This window comes from Pholcus phalangioides, unplaced genomic scaffold, assembly GCF_987345545.1.
Source record: "Pholcus phalangioides strain wild (caught in Gottingen) unplaced genomic scaffold, Ppha-v1.0 ptg000008l_1, whole genome shotgun sequence".
Lineage (NCBI taxonomy): Eukaryota > Metazoa > Arthropoda > Arachnida > Araneae > Pholcidae > Pholcus > Pholcus phalangioides.
In genome coordinates this window covers 54,594,532-54,602,714 of record NW_028301601.1, presented here as the reverse complement: position 1 = coordinate 54,602,714, position 8,183 = coordinate 54,594,532, and the positions used below count along the sequence as shown (strand labels likewise).

At 41.4% G+C, this 8,183-nt stretch overlaps 1 long non-coding RNA gene across 1 annotated transcript; it reads left to right on the top strand.

Moving 5' to 3' along the window:
- The first annotated feature begins 724 nt into the window (after positions 1-724).
- Positions 725-6,902, top strand: LOC149084538 (uncharacterized). Its single transcript, XR_016192988.1, has 2 exons — positions 725-4,163; positions 4,220-6,902. It is a non-coding gene; the product is annotated as an uncharacterized LOC149084538 (long non-coding RNA).
- Positions 6,903-8,183: the final 1,281 nt, after the last annotated feature.

The following is an 8,183-nucleotide window of genomic DNA, read 5'->3' as shown; positions in this document are numbered from 1 at the left end:
TTGGAAACATACAAGACGGAATGCCCAGAGCAGTGCCGTCTTGACGCATGGACCCACCCAGGTATGGTCTGGATGCTTCAAGTGCAGAGGGGCCTCACGAAAATTCAGTCCGGTTAAGATTTTTGAGATTAAGAATGTAAATTGGTAGGCAGACACACATTTTTTTAAACCAAGTATTGGGGCCTCGGAAAAAACCACTTTCGTCGGGAGCCCATAATTCTGTTGAGACGGCGCTGCTTCAGAGCCTTCGTTAGCCTCTCCCACGTTTTCAAGTTTTATAAAAGAACTTTTCTAAAACTTTCATAGTGTATAATCCCGGCCTAAGTCTCATTCTTATCATATCTCTCGTGGATAAAAAAGAAAGCGGTATGCTCTATAAAGAAGTTTAATATGAAATATTAAAGAGAGAGGGCAGCAAAACTGTGTTGTTGCACCTTGCCATCAAATAACCAAGTCCAGCCCTGTTTTCAAAGATCAATTCTACCATAATCAAATCAATATAACAATAAACACAAGTAATATATAAAAAAAACTGGGAAAAAAACGATACTTTTATTTTCCGATTAAAACATAATCAATCGATAACCAAACAAACATCTTTCTCGATAATCGAACAATAAATCATCGATATACGCAAAATATCGTTATATATATATATTTACACGACTAAATTTACACATAGCATGAAATGTAATTTCCATGTAAAACAATAAGAATTCGCAATATATAAAAAAAAATCTTCTTATATATTATTATATATAAATCAATATATATATTTAATATATGTGTGATTTTTATACACAGCCCTGAAATTCGTAATCGATATTTATTCAAATTTTTGTATCGTTTAAAGCACAGTTCATTCCTGAGTTAATATCGTCTCGTGCAAAATACAAAATAATGTAATATTATACAAAATTATGATTACATGATTGAATGTCAAAATAATGATAATCATAATAAAATCGTAGTTCCCAGGATGATGGACGTCGACCATCTCTGACTCCTCTGGGGATCTTTTGATTTTTGAATTTTATTTTGACATTTTGTCTGAAATTTTCAGATGATGTTTTCAAGGGTAAATAAGTGAACAACAATCGATTATTCATTTCAATCGATTCTGTCTCATTAGCTCAGTGTTTCCTTACATGAGGATGCCATTCCACTTCGTTACGTTTGTCGCGAGATCGGACGAGATATTTCGAGAACAGAAATTATATATATTCAGAACTAGTGATTGTGTGGGCGTCGATTTTCAACTGTTGTGTTGCGATGGTTTGGGGAACTACCCATGACCGAAAGAGGCTTTACGGTCAGGGGGCACCATAAAGTGAATTATGATTATGCATAGGCGTACGCCCATGTGCATTGCCCCCTCCATAGCTTAGACAGGGCCCTAAGACTGAAATCTTTAGCGGTATTTTTTACGGGCTTCTCTGTAGTGAATTTAAAGTGTAAAAAATGAAAAGTTCATGGGATTCACACCAGGCCTACTCGTATGGGGGAGCCACGTTTGTGTGTATCTCTCGGCTTGAAAGGAATTTCAGGGTGCGACGAGAGAATCCACAGGAACGTGAAATAATTAGGAACTCCCGCCTTTCCCATATTTTTCAAACAGCTCTTTATTATGAAATCACTGAAGTCACATTTTAACTCACTTTAGGCAGGGCCTGTTCCTCATAAGTTGGAACTTGAGGTCCTTTGGCTCCTTTCGCGAAGTGGCCAGCCCAGTTGACCCGTTGTACTCGCTTCGGCATTACGTGTAATGCACCCGAGTGGCGTGGTGGTAAGATGCTTATGTACCACCACGAAGGTTGCCGTCAGTCCCAGGTTCAAACCCGAGGAAGGATGTAGAATGTAGATATCTTCCCCAATGAGCTTGTGGCGACCACCGATAGGTAGCGCTTTTATTCCCGATCATTTCCATCTCATTAATGACAGTAAATTGCAATGTGGTCAAAATTGGTGTTTGGTGAAGTAGTTGACCCGGCCACCGTCCGACAACCGGGCTTTACCCGGCCTTTATATGTCGATCCCTAGATATGCATCACTAAGATATCGATATCTAGATTAGTTGCCACAGATAACCATACTTATTATACATTTAAATAACCATAATTATGACAAAAAAATACGCCAGCGCTGCGATGACCCCGAATCATGAGGATCGATATATAGGGCCCGGCGAAAGCTCGTATTTTGGAATTCGGCCGGGTCAACTGGGCTGTCCACTTTCACCATCAAAACTTTAACATATATACAGTTATGGCCAAATCCCAGGCACCAGGTGGCCACATCGACTTAAAAAATTGGTGCTGGCACCTAAAGTTTTTCTTCGCGTCGTTACTAAATTGTAGACTGAAAGAAGCCCCAAAATGTTTAGGATTTATATCTGCCAACATAAAAGAGGGTCACTCTGTCCAGAAAAAGTCAAAAGAAGCATTATTTTGGATGCTTTTCTTAGGATAAAAAAATTTTTGGCACCTAAAAAATTGTTCTGGTGAATAGATTTTTTTTTACGATTTGACCAGCTCTGTGTATACACGTATACTATAGCATAGCATTCTTTGAGTCAGAGACCTACGGACGGGCACGGAGAGCTTGTGCTTCCCTCCACGATGATGGGAAATCAATGTACTTGTTAATATTTCTTTTTTGTAAAAAATTAAAATATCGAAAAAAAACTTCAATTTTGGGCCCAAAAATTTATGGGGCCATAGGCACGTGTCCCGTTTGCTCATGCGAGAGACAGACCCTGACCATTAGGTGCCCGGAACCATATCCGTTGGAAGAACCTGGGTAGCACATTTCTCTTGATGGGGCAGTGCTTCTCAAACTTATGTGACTCCTATGCATGGCCCCCACAAGGGCTGGGCTGACAAGACTCCAGCTCCGGGGCCCGGGAGGATTTTAATCATTTTTTTGTTTTTTCACGCTATAAATTCATCATAAAGTGGGGGGGGGGCGTAAAAGATCCCAGCATAGAGGCCCTGCTTCAGGATGTGGGGGCCATGCTCCTATGCGCCGGTCATAGTTCATTAAGTATGTATGAAGGTATCACATCAAAGCCATAAATAAGCATCCGAATCAACATCTCAAGCTCACCGCAATGCCCCTAATAAAGGTTGGTGACGTCGCCCCTAGGAGCCGCGATGCACACTTTGAGAAACACTGCGACAGGGTAAGCAAGATGGGCTCAGAAATAATTCAACATATTTACTTTCCCATTTCACTCAGTTGATAAATAGTTTGTTTGTTCAGAATCTACTCGTGTTTAAAAATATTTATATTACGGCCGAAGTCCGGAGTCTCTCGGCGAAGCAGCCACATTGCGCATTGGCCAGGCTTTGGACATTCCCTTAACATTATACGCGATTGCTACGTAACAATACTATGTAGTAATTTCGCTCATTAGCGTCCAAAAACACATATTTGCTCAGGGCCCGAACTTGTGAGAAAACGGGCCCCTGAAACTCAGGCTTTATCACCGAGTAAATAGAATTTTAACGCGTTCTTCTCCGGAATTTCAGGTATTTGCATATTCATTAGAATTTGTTAAAATTTAGAATTTGAGGTTCGAGTTGGCCAATGAAATCACACTGGAAATTTATTCGTTCATCAGTGGAAAATTCGTAATTAATATAAAACAGCAAAATTTCTCTTAACGCACATTCGATTTTTTTTTTCGAATCACACATCAATGTTTCTCAGTCCATTTACATTGGGATCCGCAAAATGTTTCGTCTCCGTTACATTTCGCCCCTGGTAAGTTTAGCCCCCAGAAACTTGACATTTCGGCTGCCTTGAACGTATGAGTGACTGACTGTGTGAGTGACCATATGAGAGAATGAGTGAGTGATTTTATGAGTGACCATATGAGAGAATGAGTGAGTGACTTTATGAGTGTACGATTGACCGTATGAGTGAGTTGGAGATAAAGCAAGTGTGCGATTGACTGAATGAGTGGGTGAGTGACCGTATGAGTGAGTTGGAGATGAAGCAAGTGTGCGATTGACTAAATGAGTGGGTGAGTGACCGTATGAGTGAGTTGGAGATGAAGCAAGTGTGCGATTGGCTGTACGAGTGAGAGACCGTATGAGTGAGCGACAGTATGAGTGACCGTATTAATACCTAAATGAGTGACCATATGAATGACCAAGTGGGTGACCAACCGTATGAATGACCAAGTGGGTGACCAACCGTATGAATGACCAAGTAGGTGACAGAGTTATTGACCGTATGAGTGACTAAGTGAGTAATCATATTATTAAGCGTGGTCACTCATACTGCCACGGCAGGCGAAATGTCACGGGGTAAATGTTCAACTCATTTGATCACTCATACGGTTAATCACTTGGTCACTCATACCCTCATTCATACGCTCACTCATACGGTCGGGGGTAAATAACCAACTCATTTGATCACTCATGCTATCACTCAATTGGTCCTCATACCATCATTCATACGTTCACTCATACTGTCAGGGGCGAAATTTCCGGGGGGGAGGGCAAATGTACCTGGGATGAAACGTGCTAGGAACGAAATTTCGGGCAAAGTTTCCGTAAACCATTTACATTGACCATCCAACAAAAATGTCCTTGCTCTGCGGTCATCTTCGAATACGGACATATTTTCAGGAAATCATTTAAAACCCTCTGAGGGGGGCCGCCCAGAATGTACGTCACGACTTCCCAGGGAGGCGTCATCAAAACCTTCTCAACCCTTTGAAGGGCACACATTATTCCAAAACCCATAGAAAACCATGTAAACAGTTGGTCTCACGACGCCGGAAAGGGTTTTAAGGATGTTGCGTCGAACTACGGGATCTTGAGTGCGCTTGTAATAATGAATGATAGGTAGAAAGTATACTTTTACCGACATCTTTTACAACTGTTAGTGCCACGAGGGTGTCGCAAGTAGACAAAAAGAGCAAAGAACACATGGGGGAATGATCACCGTGAGCCCTTAGCACCGGTGGTGGGAAGGGGGTTGTAAAGGTGGTCTTTCGGATAGGATTCCCTGTATTTTCGTTGAATAATTTGAGATGGCACAAGATTATCGGATCCATCCAAAAAAGGATCTACTCTATACAGTTGAATACCGTTATAGCGAAAATCTCGTTTTAACGAACACTTTTCTAATCCCCCAAATAAGTTTACATAGGAACAATGCTAAGTAACCTGGAATTCCTTTACAACGAAATTTCGTTTTAACGAACCTCCGGTCTCTTGACGTTCGTTATAACGAGATTCGACTGTAATTGAATTATAGTCGGTCCCGCTTAATCGGATAACAGATTACCCGCTTAAACGGATAAATTCCTCCGGCATCCAAATTTCTCCCATACAGACAATATTAAAGCTCCCCGCTTAAGATGATAATTTCGATGACTTTTCCCCGCTTAATCGAATATTGCGTTTCATACGTCAACTGTTAATACGCATCAACCACTAAACACATAATGTTTTTATTGAATAAAACATTTATTATTAATGGAAAATACCTTATTACAGGTTACGATATTACGATAAATACATTTGAGAGTAGGTACTGATCTCCAAGTATTTATGTCGTCTCCAAATACGTACATTTAATTTTTGTTCCCTGATGGGCCAATAGAGGGCAGTAAGTTTCGTAATGAAAAGTAAAAAAAAATTAGGTATTGTGTGATCATTGTAATTAAATAATAATTTTCATTTTATTTTTGATGTCTGGTTTGTTTGAGAAGCTTTATTGATATATTGATCCTTCATCAGTTTTCAATATATACAAACTATACTAAAATTTTGAAATGGCAATTGAATTGTTTCCCCCCGCTTAATCGGATATCCACGATTAAGCGGGATCCAGAAATTTCACCTCCGACATTTCGCCTGTGGTACGTTTCGTTCCCGGTACATTTCGGCCTCTCCCCGGAAATTTCGTCCCAGACATTTCGCCTGACCTGACCGTGTAAGTGACCAGGCGATTGGGTGAGTGAGCGTATGAGCGACCGTATGAGCGAGTCAGTGACTGTGTGAATGGCCAAGTGAGTGTGGGATTGACTGTATGACTTAGTGAGTCCCCATATGAGTGACCAAGTGAGCGTGTGATTGACTGTATGAGTTGATGAGTGACCAAGTGAGTGCCTGTATGAGTTAGTGAGTGACCGGTATGAGTGCAAATAAGGACCAAGAGCCTGACCGTATGAGTGCTAATAAGGACCAAGAGCCTGACCGTATGAGTGCTAATAAGGACCAAGTATGAGTGACTTGACCGACCGTATGAGTGACCAAGTGTCTAACAGTATGAGTGATCAGGCGAGTGACCACACTTTACCTCGTCCATATTCCTCTGCGGAATTTCTAACGAATTGGTCCAAGCGAGTGACCACACTCACTTGGTCTCTCATACGGTCACATACTACTTCACCAAACACAAACTCTGGCCATATACGGTCAGATACTGTCACTCAATCATACGGTCACCCACCCACTCACTTGTTCATATGATAACGCACCCATGGGTGCGTTATCATATGAGTGATACCTGGGGGTGTGACTGCAGTCACATGGTCACTCACTCATCACTCACTCTTCCTGGTCACATACTGTCACTCATCCCTTCGATTTATCACATACGGTCACTACTTGATCACCGATTAAGCGGGGCCGGGCCGACTTCTAATCATTGTGAAAACGGGACTGTTATCTTCGCTGCTTGTGACTTAATTAGTAGATTAATTATTTTCTAATTTACGAATAATAAAATTATTCTCTTTGTTTCGTCTTTGAAAAAACGAGAAGCAAAACGATTCATCAAAAATATACAGGGTGTTTCGCAAACAGTCTCCAAAAGGAATAAAAATTTTCAAGTCCATTCCCAATGGTGAAATACTATGCAAAAAAAAAAAGAGAAGGAAATTCGAGCTGAATTTTAAATTTAAAAATCAACATTTCTGCACCCCGTTCTCCCTCCCCTACCTCAATAGAAAAAAAATTTCAATGAGTAAAATTTGCTCCCGATTCTCCGAAAGAAATTTACTACCTGATACAGGGGCGTAGCCAGAAATTTCGTTCGGGGGGGGGGGGACCAAAGTGACAGAACAATGGATTTGGCCATCTTTTTCCCTTTTTTCGGTCATTTTCTCACATTTCGGGGGACGACGACGACCAGACCCCCAAGATCCCCCCCCCCCCCGCTACGCCCTTGACCTGATATTTGAATACAAATTCATTGACAGATATCGAACGTCTTGAATTTTGTCACTTTCTAAGTCTCGAAAATTACTTTAGCACGAAATCTTCTATATTCTGTCTCTTTTTTATTTTTTCCTGTCTTCTTAAATTTAAATTATCCTTCACGAAAGATAGTGGAAAATATGTGTCATGGGGTAAATTTCATTCGATATAAATAACATTATTGAGAAAAAGAAGCGTGATTTATAGGCCCACAAGTTTTTATTTGGGGCAGGGCCGGATTAACCCGTATGAAGGCCCGGAAGCCTGGTTTTCCTAGGAATAGGTGTTTCGTGCCGCGTGAACCGAACTGTATAATTTCGCGTCAGCAGCAACGTGTTACATAATCACGCTACTCGTTTGTGTTTTCCTAGCGGGGCGCGTCAGATCAGGGCGGCTATACTATAGTATACGGCCCTGGCAACAACTACTCTGTCGACAGCAAGCTCCGGTTTGAAGAGAAGGGAATGAAAACACAAAAAAAAAATGCAGAGGAAATCGGTGAAACACGCGGCGCACGACGCATTTGACTCCTCCAGAAGCAGTCGGCCAATCACGCCTGACGTAAAACGCTGTCGTGAGGCGTATATTGTACTCTGTAGGAATATACTATACTGTCATACTAATTTTCTTATTTGGTGAGTGGACGGCGGGTCTCGCGCTGGGCGATTCACGTTGCACGCGGCACAAAAAACCTGCTCCTAGGAAAACCTTAAGCACTCAAGTAATTTTGGTGCCCCGTCCCCTTTACTTTTTAACCATAACGCATGACCCGGGGCCTCGTGAAAATTAGATCAGAATTTTCAAGGGTAAGTAAGCAAATTGGTAACCAGCTATTAGTGGGGGTGTTCATAAAAGTCATTTTGCCCGGGTCCTATGATGCCACAGCTGGAGAGCCTCAAGTGCCGAGGAGGCCTCATGACAATTTGATCTGGTTAAAATTTTGGAGGGAGTGAACTGCAAATT